We start from the raw sequence: 16,602 nt of genomic DNA, 5'->3' as shown, positions 1-16,602 counted from the left end.
AGCTACGGACGTGCTGGTTGAGGTAAAGCTCACTTATTAATGGATGTAGCAAGTCCCATCAATTTATCGTAAAGTTTTTTCCCAGTCTAAACAATTCTATGATTGTATGATTCTAACTTCATTTCCTGTGATGTAGCTTGTTGGTCCTGAAAGTGCTTCTGCCTTTGAAGGTTTCTGCAAAGGAAGGCTTTTGCTTTCCTGCCACCTCCAAGGGGTACAAAGATCTCTTTTAAAGCTGGTGATATTACTATGCTGAATTACATTAATCCAGAAACCTTCATAGAGTGTTGGATTTTTTCTCCAGTGCTGCAGAGCAATGATTAGCCCCAGTGTGAATCCAAGAGTGCCAGCACTAGAAAGTTTATGTTATAGTATTTTAATGGCATCATATATGTTTCACAAACTGCTGTTTCAAAGGTCTGCCTTTTGGACCTGCCACTTTGGCCAGTTTTCCTGCCTACCTTCACTTCACAGACAGGCTGGCCATGGTGATTTTCTTATACTAATTTCTGAGATGAAGGCAAGTAGGTGGGGCAGAATATCTGTGACAGCATATGAGGTTGTTATGATGAGACATTAGCTAGGGTTAGGAGACAAGTGAGAAGATAAAGGGTTTGCTTTCTTGTCTGATAATGATGTAGCAGTTTCTGTTTGTGCACATGTATCTCCAGTAAGTCACCATGTAGAGAATCACTAATAGGAAGGTTATAAGGCCTGCAACATTGTTCTGGTTTCAGTTATATACAGATGCTTCACAGTATGAAATTTTGAAATTTGCTTTTAGCAAGTTTTCTTCCTCTTATTTTAATATACTTTCTATACTAATGTGTTCTGTTATAAAATTCCATTTCATGTGACCCATAGAGTGTTTTCTTTTTAATGTGCAGCAGATTTCTCATAAAAAGCAGGCACATTTTTTCTCCCCCATTGTTTCAGCAAAAGCAGGAAAAGGTGTGCATAATGTTGAGTTTCATATACAAAGGTGCATCAGAAAAATATGAGAAGTAAGACTTATAAACCAAAGAATTTATGTATGTCACATCTCTAATTTTTTCTCCTTACTCTTATAAGTTTTATTTCTCTTTTCTCAAGTCCTTTATTCAGGATTGGGAAGTTAATATTAAAAGGTGTATATGAGCATAGTCTGATCCTTACTGCCCAGGTGAAATTACCTTGACATCCAAATGCAGAATTCTTTCAGTCTACTGACTGCTTATCAAAAAACTGTTTTAGTAAAGATTGGGAGGAACTGTAAAGGTTGTGTTTTTGTTTGGTTTTGATTTTTTTTTTTTTTTTGTAAATGTAATGACCAAATAAACAGGCCCCAAGAAAAATTTGTTTGAAAGTGAAACCATTAAATCATTACAGTTGTCCATTACAATTGTCCATTAAAGTTGACTTCATAATTTATAGAATAGAATAGAATTAACCATGTTAGAAAAGACCTTTAAGATCATCGAGTCCAACCTATCATCCACCACTATCTAATGAACCCTGGCACCATGGCACCAAGCACCCCATCCAGGCTCTTCCTAAACACCTCCAGTGATGGTGACTTCACCACCTCCCTTGGCAGCCCATTCCAATGGCCAAGTTATTTTATAAGGAAAAAATGTACTGAATGCTACTGGAACATCACTGATAGCTAAACATGGAGGTAAATGCAGCATATTCATGCTTTATGACAGGATAGAGGAGCAACACAAGACATTTGTAATTATTATTTAATATTTTTAATTTTTGATGGAACTTCTGAAGGGATATGACATTATCATCTCACTTTCTATTAGAAAGTATATATCTGTATGCCAAATATAAATGGTTGCATGTTGTCCACTGGGGGATTTTTATGACATTCCCCAAGTCTCTGTTGCTTTCACCACTCTCTTACTGCCTGCATACAGCTTTACTAATAAGTGGCAAGTCATCATCGTATTCCTGAATTTAAGCACAATAACTGTCCATTTGATGTGAACACAGGTCTGAAAACCAAGAGAACTTTTTGGTTTGTAGATTTGTCACAAGTTGAACATTTTATCTTCACAAGATGGTTTCACATAAGAACGAAGAATGCAGTCTATTATTGCCTCTTAACAGATAGAAGGACCAACCCGTTAGCAAGGATGGATGTATATCTGAGGTAGCCAGCATGCTAATTACCACATCCTCAATTTGGGAATTCCATCTTGTTCATCGAACATGAAATACCCAAATCAACAACAGTCTGGCATTTAACATTTTCATATTACCATCTTCACAGTTCCTGCTCTGTTTTTTTTAAGTCATATTTTACATGACTAGTTGCAAACAAGAGTTGATTTTCAAAGTGAGAACAGCTGGTAACAGCAGATTGCAAATGCGGGAAAGCAGAGATGAATTGCCCAGGCCTATCAGTTGCACACCAAAGGGATATAGGAATTAAAATGTCACTGTTTTGGAGGGGGGTGATCAATGTGATTTTGAAGCCTGTCTCCACCTCACTGTGGGTTACAAAAATATTCTTGACATGAGCATTAGGAAAGACTTGTGTTATGTCACCTGTGAATTGGTTGGAGGCTTCCTTGTGTGGAGAGTCTTTTTATATAACAGTAGCTGAAATTCTCATCAGATTCACAGAAGATTGCAGGAATCAAACTCATCAAGATTCAGCATGTCATAGCATGGACAAGAAAATTGAAATCTCAGTAGTAGACTCATATTAAAGGAAAGTAACTGAAGGATGTCAATCCCACCTCACTCAAAGATAGAGATTTTAAGGTCAGCTCTTCTACACCCCAGTACAGAAGCTTGAGTTTGCACCCAGCAAGTGGCCATCTGCTTACTGGAAAAAGATAAGACTGAAAGTGTGAATTGTTAGTATAATGTTATGTCAGATACCCATGTCTGTGATACACCCAGGTCTTACTACACTGGGAAATAAAATTAAAGAAACAGACCTCAGAAAAACCTTCAGCGTAAATCAGTTGTATGTTATATATATAGAATTAAATATTGTAAAAATAATTACAAAGCACCTATTTTATTGTATTTTCCTGACAAATGTTATAGTAAAGATTTATTCCCTCTGTAGGTAAAATTGCAAATACATAAACTAGTGCCAAGATGTATGCCCTATATATATGTCTATAATATCTAGATATTATATATATATAGAGAGAGATTTACTAGAAGCACAGAAATCATCTAGGGTAGGGATCACCAGCCTATTCCTTGCATATCTTTGAACAAGCTGAGGGAACTGGAGTTGTTCAACCTAGAGACGAGAAGGCTGCGGGAGGACCTTATAGCTGCCTTCCAATACCTACAAGAATGCTGGAGAGGGACTTCTCATAAGGGTGTCTAGCATTAGCACAAGGGGGAACGGTTTTAAGCTGAGGGAGAGCAGGGTTAGACTGGATGTTAGGAGGAAGTTCTTCAGTACAAGGGTGGGGAGACTCTGGAATAGATTGCCCAGGAATGTTGTGGATGACTCCTCCCTGGGGGTGGTCAAGGCCAGGCTGGATGAGGCCTTGAGCAGCTGAGTCTAAGTGGAGAGGCATCCCTGTCCATGGCAGGGAGGATGGCATAGATGATCTCTAGGGTCCCTTCCAACTTCATCCATTCTGTGATTCTGTGATACCTGTGAGTCTTTTGTGAGTCGCACTGCCCATAAGCATGACCAGCTCATTTAGGGGTGATGCTCAGGCTGGACACATGTCCTGAAACAATGTATGTGCAACTGTGGATAAACAACCAGGGTATTGCCAGCTTCTCTGTTAGATTCTGAAATGTTTGTACCTGTAGAATTTCTTCAGGTCTTGGTAGAGTTTTCTGCATGAGCAAGGACTGCAAGATATGATTCTACTAAGATCTGTACCTTTGAGATGTATCAATGCTTCATTCTGTGGGGATTCTCTGACCTTGGAGGTCCTTTCTGGCCTGGATGATTCTGTGAAAAGCATTGTGGCCAAAGCCAGACCTCATAAACAGCAGGAATTTGCTCAAAAGGAGTTTTCATCTAAACTACAGATGAATTTAAAGCCACTGCATTAGACATGGATACTGACACCCCACAAGTCAGGTTGAAGAGAAGTGCAGGAGCTGTGTTTGCTGTGGTGCATGTCTTAAGTGTGACTCTGGCTGTGTCTTAAAAGTGCATTTGCAGGTGGAGAGTGTCTCTGGCTGGGTTGAACACTTCTCCTTGAGGGATCCCTCCCTCCTGCAAGTGGGGATGCTTTAGCTCCAGAAGAAGCTGGTGGACATGGTCTAGTGTTGACCCTTCCCTGCTGGGTCAGGGGTTGGACTGGATGATCTCTGAGGTCTCTTCCAACCAGATATATTATGTAATTCTTTGAGTCTGTGATTGGTACTGGTAGCTCTCCACAAGCCAACTGAAGTATGTAACCTTAAGAATTTATGTTGGTTGTAAAATTTCTTGACTGAAATACAGTATTTCCTGTGGATTATTAGTGTAAGCCTTTCAAAGGCTTACATCTGACACTGCATTTCCTAAATTCATGGCAAAAATTCATGCTGTACTTTTTAGGCATCTATTTCAAAGGTCATCATGTCCTTCTGTCTGAGTTCATATATGACAGAAAAATAACAATTGCACAAAACCATTGCATTCCTTTGGCTCTTCCACAGATCCACTTTTGGTTTGTTTGTTTGCTTGCTTCAGCTACAGCGTAAGATTTCAGGGCATGAAGCCAAAGCAGACCCTTGCATCAGCTAGTCTAATTTCTGTGGAGCAATTCTCTAATTATCCCTTAGCTTCTCCTTTATTGTGCCATTTGTGAGGATGGCTTGCAGTAAGACAGTGAATTTCAATGTAAGATATTGGAGATGGAAAATCTGCCTGTTAATTTGTTCACAGCTCCTCATCTTTAGGTTAAACTTGTACATCATGTAGGAATCTGAACACATCTGATTTTGGCTTCTAGCTATTGCTTCTTACTGCCTACTAAAGTTGTAAATCCATACAAGAACTTTGGCTATACAGACTAAAAAATGTAAATATGCTTTGAATGCTAATTGTGCTTTAGTATTTTAAAGACATCTCACTATAGGCCTTTCTAGTCTTTATGTTACATTTCTGTGCCAGCATGAACTGAACAGAGAGAATGAAATCATAATTTCCCTTCTTCTGGGGGCAAATATAATTTATTTTTCTTACTATTATTGGAACCTCTTAACAGGAATTAAGACTCATTGCACTAAAGACACATGCATTTAATAAGAGGGATTTGATATATTCTGATCTCAGTGCCCATATGTAGTCTCCTACAGATCAGAAACAGCGCACAGCTGCAAATACTTGTGCACATGAAGTGCCTTAAGGACCATGGCCTAGAACTGTGCATTTCACATGCTTTCCTTCTGATATGGATCTAAAACTGCCAACAACAGTTTGGGAGCAGCAAAAATGAAAAGGAAGGGAAGGAATGTTTCCAATAAAAGTCTGCCCCCTTGCATAGTCTAAGTGACAGTGAGCATTCCAGCTTTGAGGGCTTAAAGTTGGCATTGTATGCAAAAATATTTCAAAGTGGGGAGAAAAAGATAAATATAAGGAGGGAGAAAAGGATTGCAGCACCACTAGTCTTCATTCACATTTGCAGCTGAGACTGTAAAGACGGAAGTGGTGACAACTGCGGAGTTACATGTGCGTAAAACGAAAGTTTGTCACATGTATTCTCATCCATGTCGCAGTTTGGGGTGCTTGGTTAATGGAGCCTTGGGCTCCAGCCAGAAGGGAGACAAGGCCAGCCACAAAGAAGATTCAAACTTCTGCATATTTGTGAATAGTTAGCCCTCTGGGTTTGAGGTTTTACTCACTTTAACAAAAATAAGAAATACGAACAAAGGTGATTTTCAAATTGCAGCTGTTAATACTTGAAGCCCTTTAGCAGTTTTGATTAACCAGAAGATTGCACAAGATTTTGCTGAGGGTTGTATTTTAACAAAATTATATGTGACAAATAATTTGTATTGTGTTTCAATGTCACATGAGCTTGAAACCAGGTTTGGAATAATTGCCACTTGTGCCTCCACCCTAGGTCTTGTGCTTTAGGGAGCACCTGGTTATTTCTAGAAGACAATGAGCTGGTTGGGAGCCACTATGTTGGCAGTGGTGTGGCAGCCACTGGACAGTGTCAGAAACCCATGAATCCTACTGAGGCTGAAATGGCTGCATTGAGAAGCAGCACATTGAGGGCACCACTGACTTTGCTAACCAGCCCTCCTTTCTGCCTGGGAACTCTGATTTTTAGTATGTTCCTGGGGACTCTGCTGCTATAAGCATAAACACAGAAATTATCTGCTTCTCTTCCTAACCTAATTTCATGAAGTAGAGTATGCAGAAGATGCTGGAGACTGCTTAATTTATTCAAACTTGAGTGAATAGCTTTGGTTGCTGGAGTTGCTGTGGCAGCTGCTATAACCTTCCCTGTCTCTTGCACTGTTGTTGTGGCAGGAACTGCTTAGTTCTTGCAATTGCTAGTGAAATCACGCTCCTTTTAAGAGGTTCACTTTTGCTATAGTGTTGCTACCCTGAAAGCCTAAAAGGCAGCTCCTCTTCATTTTAAGGCTTAAAAGGATGTGTATGGATTTTAAAAACTTCATTACTGTTTTTCAAAACAGAACATCAGAGCATGGTTCTCTCTCACATTTTTTTATCTACTTGTACAAATTCTGCATAGAAAACTCACCCAACAACACATGGCATAATGCACATTAGAAACCAGCTTTCCAGGACTTCACTTTGCTCACTGTTAATGACTGGCTTACTGTCAACAAATCTACCTTTAAAAACCTTCACACTTTTAAGTGTTAAAGTTGATCAGTGAAAACAGGTCTCTTTATAGGCTTGTAACTGAACATACTGCAAGTAAATAGTGGTTCTGTATATAGAATTTTACATTACTTGAAGGCAAATGGTCAAATCTCTCTATCACAACCTGTCTTTGAACCTGGATAAGTATGTGAAATGCAAGTATCACAACAGTAATCTTTGGCAGTCCGTTGTCTATCAAAAATTGCCCAGAATTAAATAAACATCAGTATTGTAACACTTTGTATAGAACCTACATTTTAGTATTTAGATATATAGTTTTAAAAGTAATGAACTGAGGTCAGAAAGAAATAAGTGATTATATCTCAGAATCATAGAATTGTAGGATGCTTTGGGTTGGAAAGGATCTTGAAAGGTCGTGTAGCCCAACACTCTTGGAGTGAGCAAGAACATCTTTAACTATATCAGGTTGCCCTAGTCCTATCTAACCTGGTATTCATCCTCACCAGTCAGTCCAGTGACTGGCAGTACTGTCAGTCCAGTACTTTTTGAATTATGAACTTGTCATCCTTTTTTTTTTTTTTTTTTTTAAGAGAATAAGCAAAGACAGGGGCAGAGTAGTTTCCAATCAAAAAAGGAATGCTAATGAATTATATAGAACTTCTAACTTGCATTTAGTAGCACCAGGACATGTTATAACGGTCTGCCAAGCCAAGAATTTCTTATAAATCACAGAGTATCGTAGTATCAGTCAGGGTTGGAAGGGACCACAAGGATCATCTAGTTCCAACCCCTCTGCCATGGGCAGGGGCACCCCACACTAGATCAGGCTGGACAGAGCCTCATCCAGCCTGGGCTTAAACACCTCCAGGGACGGGGCCTCAACCACCTCCCTGGACAACCCATTCCAGGGCTTCACCACTCTCATGGTGAAGAACCTCCTCCTCACATCCAGCCTGAATCTCCCCACCTCCAGCTTCATTCCATTCCCCCTAGTCCTATCACTACCTGAGATCCTGAGAAGTCCCTCCCCAGCCTTCTTGTAGGCCCCCTATCCACATGTCTTAGCTGAGGCCTCTGTGTTTGAAGATGACATGATTTGCTCTACCTTGTAAAGTACCTTCTTATGATAGATGTTTTCTTTTTTAATAGATAGTTTAATATTTTCTTTCTGCTGCCCAACCAAGACAGCACTGTGCACTTTGTTTCATTTCTCAAAACACCCTATTGTTCTTTTGCCAGAAGAAAATCCATTTCAGGGATGGTGTTTGAATAATAATTGGCAACATGCTCAAAGTATTGACATTGTCTCACCAGGACTCTGTATACATGCATGTCTACGCAATGCCGGATCTCATTTAGCAATATATAAGTTTGCTGAATGCTGTTTTTACATGCTTATCATTGTGGTCATAGAGATGACCTGGAGCACAAGCATGCCATCAGCAGAAACACTGTAAAGGCTGACAATTTATATCCTAACAAATGGTGGCAAAATCTGTGGATGAAACATAATGAGCCACATGCAAATTCTTCACTAGACAGTGATGTGTGTCCAGAAACATGAAATCAAATTGATAAAGATATTTTCTGATGTAAAACAGGGAGTGTTTGTTTCAGAATTTATCCTCAGGCCTTTGAGTAAGGAATTATTTATTGTTTTCAGAGTATCGTACCAATAAAATTGCTCCTGCAATTTGACCTGATTAGCAGACTTCTGTACAGAAAATTCTATCTTTTTGAAGAGGTCAAGTCATTAAATAGTTATTTCTGCATTGCAAGTGAAATGAGCAGGAAGGAAGTGTCAGCCCTCTGAGGAAATGTTCATCCATCACAGAGCTTTCTACATTTTCTATTGCCTACCTGTATAAGAGATCTGTACAGCTCTATGAAATACTGTTGAAATTCATGGAAACAAGAAAGACTGAATTCCCATCTGGTGTAAATCAGCCTTGTTTTACTGAATCAGTAAAGATATTCACTTGCTTTACACCAGCAGACAAGCTGGGTGAAAGTGCATCTTGGAAAAAGGAAGCTTAGGTGCATGTGGGTATTACTTAGTATGTGTACGACCAGCAATGATAAGTAATACAATCTCAGTGCCTTCAGGGGATACATAGTTTTAAATGGAAATAATTTTAGAAGTCAAATAAATTTGAAAATTTTAAAAAAAGATTAAAATAAAGAAGTAAAGCCACAGTTGTGTACAGTTGCTACTAGAAGCACAGACCTGGCATTTTATTTGATATGTGCCTTGTTCTGCAATTTAATTCAAATTCTGGTGTATGCTAGTTCTGGGTTTAATTTGTTTAAGGGTAAATTGTACTGCTTTTTAGTTTATTTTTTAATTGAATTGTACTGTTGCTTTATGTGATCAAAAATCCTCTCTGGTCATAGTTTGTTTCATGTCATCTAATATTATTTCTGCAGTGCCTAAATTCAGTACTTGAATACTTCTGCATTTCCACAAAAAAATATGAAAAGAATGCATTAAAAATGAAAGAAGGGGGAAAGGAAGTGTTATTTTCACTTGTTTTTAAATGTACTCCTTAGGATAAGTCTAAATTCAGACTTCATTTTTCCAGGAACAGTTGGGGAATATTGTGTGCAGGCAAAACAAGGTCATGCCTGCCTCTTTTCCAATGGTTCACTCCTCAGACCACACCCAAGAAATATCTCTTGGCAGCAGACTCAATGCACTGTGTCAACAAAGGATGCTACCCAGCATTAAAAGATATCCTTAACTGTTTGAAAGCCAGATACACCAAACAAAGTATTTCCTGCAGCCATCTTCATTGCCCTGTCTTTTAGATTGATGCATACATCAATTAACTAGAGAGTTTTTGTGAGGTGGATTTCACTAGAAAAAAGGAGGAGGTAGGCACAGATGCAATAATAAGGAACAGTACAGAAAAATAAAAAATGTGTGAGTGCATGCACCATGAATTAATAGTAATAAATCTATGCAATGAACTCCATGTGTTCAAAGATGATGGAAAAATACCTTAAATATTTTTCATTTTCCCTATAGAGTTATGCTTTTCTTACGTCAAACCTTGATCTACAGTTCTACAGAGAGAAGAATCATTTGCAATGTTAAAACAAACCCTGTCACTTTAGATCTAATACAAACATTGTATTAACCAATATTGATGTTCCTTTTCTTTTGGAGGGAGAGGAACAAAAGTAATGTGAAATCCTGAATGTAATTTCAAAGCCAGCCCCTTCACACAGTTTAGTCTTTTACATGAAAGAAGTGCCTGCTGACATTATTGAGTACGTAACTCAATGACAAATCTTCCACTACATTAAATGGAGCCACAATTTCATCTCAAGATATCAGAACAGGTCTTTATGTATCTGCTCATTTTATTTCTGTTTTAACTTAAATTGAAAGCTTAAGAACTGCATAGTATGCTATAAATTTTCTAGATTATGCTCAGGAGCAGATAGCAATTACTATTTGGCATGTATTTTAACAGGAAGAAACTGAGCTGGTTAGCCCTTCCGTGGAATAGTTTGTATCACTTGCTTGATCTCTCAAATTCATTTGCTCTACTAGAATTCAGTTCTTCAGATTTTTGATCTGTGTCTGTTCTGCATCATTTCTCATGGATACCGTGACTTACAAATGGATACAAACCTACAGAGAATGTTTGTATTTATAATAGTGCAATATAAGATACTAGTGGGACTGAATTCACCATGATGTCTGCTGTTTGTAACATTCTTAGCGGAGGGCTATATTGGCAGAAAGTCAAAGTAATGTAATTCATTCACATGCAGTCTGGCAAAGAGCAAGAATAATATGTCATTTGGAAACCAGCATACAAGCAAAAGGATGTTTTTATGTGATGGACAGGGCTGCATGGAGCCAGGTGACAGCTACAATATATACTAGATGGGTACTTCTTTTTAGGAAATAAAACCAAGCATTTTACCAGATCACATTTATATTCTATCTGGGAGTCGTCCCACCTTGAGAGAATCCTACATACCCCTTCCTGTCTTTTGAGACTGTTGAGTAAGCATCCTTGACCCACCCTGTGCATATGTAACATAAAGGTGTCTTCGTAATGTATTTACACTTAGCTGAAACACATGCATTGCACCTTGTCTCAGTCCAGAGAGGGAAAAAGACTCAGTTCTTTTGAATATTCCTGTGTTGTGAAGTTAGAGGCACAAGCGAGGACAAAATATCAACAGTGAAGCTATTTATTAACAGAATAAAGTGGACAGAACAGAAGAAGGGAGAGAGAAAGGGAGAAGAAGGAGAGACAAGTGGAAAGGAATTATATTACCACACCCCTCACCCCCCAAGACAGTTTGGGTCTGTGGAGAAAGAGAGCTGCCTCTTTGGTGTGGAAGAGATGTCATCCTTTTTGGCTGTGCTGTCCTCCACTGCAGGAGGGAAAGGAGAGATCCCAAAGTCCAAGTCCTTCTCTGAGCAGCCTCTTCAGCTCCATGAGTTGCAGCAGGTGGAACTTAGGATATGGAGAGGGGGTTCCTCCTGGTCTGCTGCCTCCAGGCTATATGGTGATGTCTTTTCTCCTGTGTCTGTTCTTTTCTCTCCTGGTATTCTCTTAGTTTTTCTTCAAAGTGGCATTGCCCATGTCTTTTCCTTCTTCTGAGCCAGCAGTTGTTCAGATCTTTTATACATTGTTTTAGGTATGTGTCCAGGCGCTGAATATGCATATTCCAGAGAGTATCGATAGCAGTGGCCTCTGCCCATTATTTCCAGGTCAGCTGCAGTCCGGTGAGCAATCTTTATCCTTTGCACCATCCTGCCTTTCCGGGGTAGCTAATAGGTAGAGATGATCTTGTCTATGCACAATCCAGAGAGTTGTTATCCAGTGGCATCTGCCCAATACACATCAGCTATTGTCTGGGCAAGCAGCAAAGGTGATTTTATCTTTGTCGAGTCACATCAAGAGGGACAAGATTTAGTCTCTCACACACCTGTAAAGTTGACCAAGTGGATTCAAACAGCTTAACTCTCATAGCATACACCCCAGGACAGGCTGCACAAGTTCACCTGCACACAGCCAGCTGGCCAGCTTCACAGGAGGGTGGTCAGTAGAACTGTTTTCTTAAACTTCTGGAGGACAGATTTTGGCATGTTTAAGGGCATGGTTGAGAGAGTCCTTTGGAAAGGCACCCAGGAAAGCTGGACATTCTTCAAGAAGGGAATCTTAAAGGCACAGTTACATATGCCAAATGATGAGTTGAAAGGGAATGGCACTGGCCTGGCTGAACAGTGAGCTTTGGCTGGAATAAAGGAAGAAAAGGACAGTGTTTGACCTTTTGAAGGGGGGCAGGCAACTCAGGAAGATTACAAGGATGTTGTGAGATTATGCAAGGAGAAAATTAGAAGGGCCAAAGCCCAGCTAGAGCTTAACTTGGCTACTGCTGTAAAAGACATTAAAAATGTTTCTATAATTACATCAGCAACAAAAGGAGGGCTAAGGAGAATCTCCTTCCTTTATTAGATGCAGGGGGAAACATAGTGACCAAGGATGAGGAAAGGCTGAGGTATTTAATAATATGCCCAGTTGTTCTTTGAGTGCCCAGCCTGCTGAGCTGGACGAAAGCACTGGGGAACAGAAGAAAGTCCCCATAATCCAAGGCGAAGTGATTAGTGACTTACTGCAACACTTAGGCACACACAAGTCTATGGGGCCAGATGGCATACATCCAAAGAGACTGAGAGAACTGTTGGCAGTGCTCACCAAGCCACTTTTCATCATTTATCATCAATCCTGGCTAACTGGGGAGGTCTTAGTTGACTGGAGGTTAGCAGATGTGATGGCTTTCTACAAGAAGAGCTTGAAGGAGGATCTGGGGAACTACAGGTCTGTCTCTGACCTCGATGCTTGGGAAGGTCATGGAACAGATCATCTTGAGTGCCATTATGCAGCACATGCAGGAGAGCCAGGCAATCAGACCTAGTCAGCATGGGTTCATGAAAGACAAGTCATGCTTGACTAACCTAATCTTCTTCTATGACCGGTGACCTGCTTACTAGATGAGGGAAAGCCTGTGGATGTTGTTTACCTGGACTTTAGTAAAGTCATTGAAACTGCTTGTCACAGCATCTTCCTGGAGAAACTGGCTGCTAAATGGCTTGAGTGAGCTTACGCTTTGCTGGATGAAAAAACTGGCTGCATGGCCAGGCCCAAATACCCAAAAACCCAGCGCGTGGCTGAAGAGAGAGGAGGCAGCTTGAGGAGCGCAGCTCTGGGAGTTTGGCTTTTGGCTTTGATTCCCTTGCTTTTCAGGTGGTGAGGGGTTGGTGGCTCGGGACTTCCCGAAGAGAGGAGGAGGGGCAGCGGGCTCGGATTGCATACCTGCCGGAGGGCAGTGACGTAGCTGGGGGAGGGGTTGCCGCGGAGACTGCGCGCAAACCAAACAGAACCCAGCGCGTGGCTGAAGAGAGAGGAGGCAGCTTGAGGAGCGCGGAGAGGGTGGTTACTACAAGATGGTGACCACTAGAGCAAAGGCTAGCAGAAGGACAGTGGGCACCCAAACAGAGACCACACACAAGGATGCAGATGTTCAGGTAGGTGGCTGCAGTGAGTGCTGGAGCCTGGCACTCGACATGGAGGCTGGAGGGAGCAGCTCCTGTTTCAGGTGTGAGCAGGTCAGTGATCTGATGAGCATGGTGGTCAAACTAAAAGAAGAGGTGGAAAGGCTAAGAGCTAGAAGAGATGGCGAGCAGAAAATTGATGATTCCCATAATGTAATCTCTTCTAAACCAGAACAGGGGGTAACTCTTAGTGGAACAGGGAGTTTGATACCTTCCCAGAAGCAAGATCCTCAACCTCCCTGTAGTAACCCACATGAGCAGGGCCAATGGGAACAGGTCTCTGCCCGACGGAAGAAATGCAAACGAAGGAAGTCTGCTCCTGTGAGCAGCACGCTGCCTCCAGTGCAGTTACAGAACAGGTATGAGGCTCTGCAGGAGGAACAGGTCATTGGTAAGGTCGAGGACTCAAGAAGGTCAGAAGCTGCACCAATGACAGGTTGCCTCAGGCCAGCCATCAAAACTTACCCAGAAAAGAAACCTCGCAGGGTCATCGTCATAGGAGACTCCCTACTGAAGGGAACAGAGGGCCCAATATGCAGACCAGACCAATTTCATAGAGCGGTCAGCTGCCTCCCTGGTGCCCAAGTAAAAGACGTTGTAGATAGAATTCCCAACCTCGTGAGTCCTTCGGACTACTACCCACTGCTGGTCTTTCAGGTGGGCAGTGACGATGTAACAATGAGAGGCTCACAATCTATTAAAAAAGACTTCAGAACCTTAGGGCAAATGCTAAAGGGATCAGGGGCTCAAGTCGTGTTCTCTGCCATCCCTCTAACGTCAGCAATGGATGAGGACACACTGAGGAAGGGCTGACAGATCAATTCATGGCTCAGGGGCTGGTGCCATCGACAGGGCTTTGGGTTCCACAATCATAGACTGGTTTTCAAGGCACCTGAGCTGAAAACAACTCATGGGACACACTTGTCCCAGAGGGGGATAAGAATCCTGGGGCAGGAATTGGCAGGGCTCATTGATAGGGCTTTAAACTAGATTTGAAGGGGGAAGGGGTTAATAGTCTCCTGCTGGCTGGTGACAAACAGAGGGGCAGCTCACCAGCAGTAGAGAGAAGGAGAGCTGGTAAGGGCTCTCAACTTGCTACCCTGAGGCAAGCCACGAATGATCCACCAGGACATTCTGTGGAAACCGAGGGGATTTGGCACAAGAGGAGGACAGGGCCAGCCCAGCTGAAGTGCTTCTATGCAAATGCACGCAGCTTGGGCAACAAACAGGATGAGTTAAGGGCCACTGTGCTGCTGGGGTGCCACGACATAGTGGCTGTTACTGAAACTTGGTGGGATGAATCCCATGACTGGGATGTAGGGATAGATGGGTATAAACTCTTTAGGAAGGATAGGCAGGGAAGGAGAGGAGGAGGTGTTGCCCTCCATGTCAATAGCCAGTTGGAATCAGTGGAGCTCCAACTGGGGAGGGATGATAAGCTAGTTGAGAGTCTATGGGTCAAAATTAAAGGCAGGACAGGGGAAGAAGATATTACTGTGGGGGTCTCCTACAGGCCACCTGACCAGCAGATCCAAGCAGATGAGGCCCTCCATAGGCAAATAGAAGCAGCTTCCAGGTCACAAGCCCTGGTCCTCATGGGTGATTTCAACCACCCGGATATCTGCTGGAGGGACAACACAGCAAGGCACCAGCAATCCAGGATGTTCCTGGACTGCATAGAAGACAACTTCCTCCTCCAAATGGTGGAGGAACCAACAAGAAATGGTGCTATGCTGGACCTTGTTCTCACCAACAGGGAAGGGCTGGTAAGCAATGTGAGGCTCATAGACGGCCTTGGCTGCAGTGACCATGAAGCAGTTGAATTTAACATCCTCAGGGCAATCAGGAGGAAGTATTCCAAGCTCACGACCCTAGACTTTAGGCGTGCAGATTTTGATTGCTTCAGGGATCTGCTAGCCAAAGTGTCGTGGGACAAAGCCCTGGAGGGAAGAGGGACCCAGGACAGCTGGTCAGTATTCAAGGACCCCCTCCTCTGTGTCCAGGAGCTCTGTGTACCAACAAAGAGAAAAGCAGGTAAGAATGCTAGGAGGCCTGCCTGGATGAGCAAGGAGCTACTGGACACACTATTACTTAAAAGGAAACTCTACAGGAAGTGGAGGGAAGGACAGGTAGAACAGGGGGTATATAAGGAAGCTGCCCGAGCAGCAAGAGTCCTGGTTAGGAAAGCCAAAGCAGAGTTTGAGTTGAATCTAGCCAGGGAGATTAAAGGGAATACTAAGAACTTTTACAGGTATATTAATGAGAAGAAGAAGACTAGGGAAGGTGTGGGCCCCCTCAGAAAGGAAAATGGTGACATGGTCACATGTGATGAGGAAAAGGCTGAGGTACTTAATAACTTCTTTACCTCAGTCTTCACTGCAAGGGCCTCTAGCCACACTCCTGATGTTATGGAAGTCAAAGCCAGGGACAGGGAGGAAGAACTGCCCATTGTAAGTGCAGATCAGGTTCGTGATCATCTGAAGAACCTGACAGTGTTCAAGTCCATGGGACCCGACGGGATACACCCACGGGTACTGAGAGAACTGGCAGATGAGGTTGCTAAACCCCTCTCTATTATATTTCTAAAGTCATGGCAATCTGGTGAAGTCCCCACAGACTGGAAAAGGGGAAACATTGCCCCCATCTTCAAAAAGGGCAAGAAGGAGGAACCAGGGAACTACAGGCCAGTCAGTCTCACCTCTGTGCCTGGAAAGATCATGGAGCAGATCCTCCTGGAGTCACTACTCGCTCAAAAGAATAGTGAAGAGGTGATTGGGAACAGTCAGCATGGCTTTGCCAAGGGCAAATCCTGCCTGACCAACCTGGTGGCCTTCTATGAGCAGGTGACAAAATTAATAGATGAGGGGCGAGCAACTGATGTCATTTACCTGGACCTGAGCAAAGCCTTCAACACTGTCCCGCACCACATCCTGGTCTCCAAACTGGTGACACATGGGTTTGATGGGTGGACCACTAGATGGATAAGGAACTGGCTTGATGGCCGCACCCAAAGAGTGGCTGTCAATGGGTCCATGTCCCAGTGGAGGCCAGTGACAAGCGGAGTCCCTCAGGGATCAGTCCTGGGACCTGTCTTATTCAACATCTTTGTGGGGGACATGGACAGTGGCATTGAGTGCACCCTCAGCAAGTTTGCTGATGACACCAAGCTGTGTGGTGCAGCAGACACGCTGGAGGGAAGGGAGGCCATCCAGAGGGACCTTGACAGGCTGGAGAGGTGGGCACAAGC

General features: G+C 42.5%; 1 protein-coding gene across 3 annotated transcripts in view; it reads left to right on the top strand.

The window, feature by feature from the left end:
• Positions 1-16,602, top strand: part of SMYD3 (SET and MYND domain containing 3) — a 451,319-nt gene that overhangs the window by 293,708 nt on the left and 141,009 nt on the right. The gene's annotated exons all lie outside the window — the stretch shown is intronic.

This window comes from Melanerpes formicivorus, unplaced genomic scaffold (genome assembly GCF_026170545.1).
Source record: "Melanerpes formicivorus ecotype bairdi unplaced genomic scaffold, bMelFor1.0.p_v2 SCAF_2, whole genome shotgun sequence".
In the NCBI taxonomy this organism is placed as follows: domain Eukaryota; kingdom Metazoa; phylum Chordata; class Aves; order Piciformes; family Picidae; genus Melanerpes; species Melanerpes formicivorus.
Note: the sequence above shows the minus strand (reverse complement) of the source record. Positions and strands in the feature narration are given on the sequence as shown.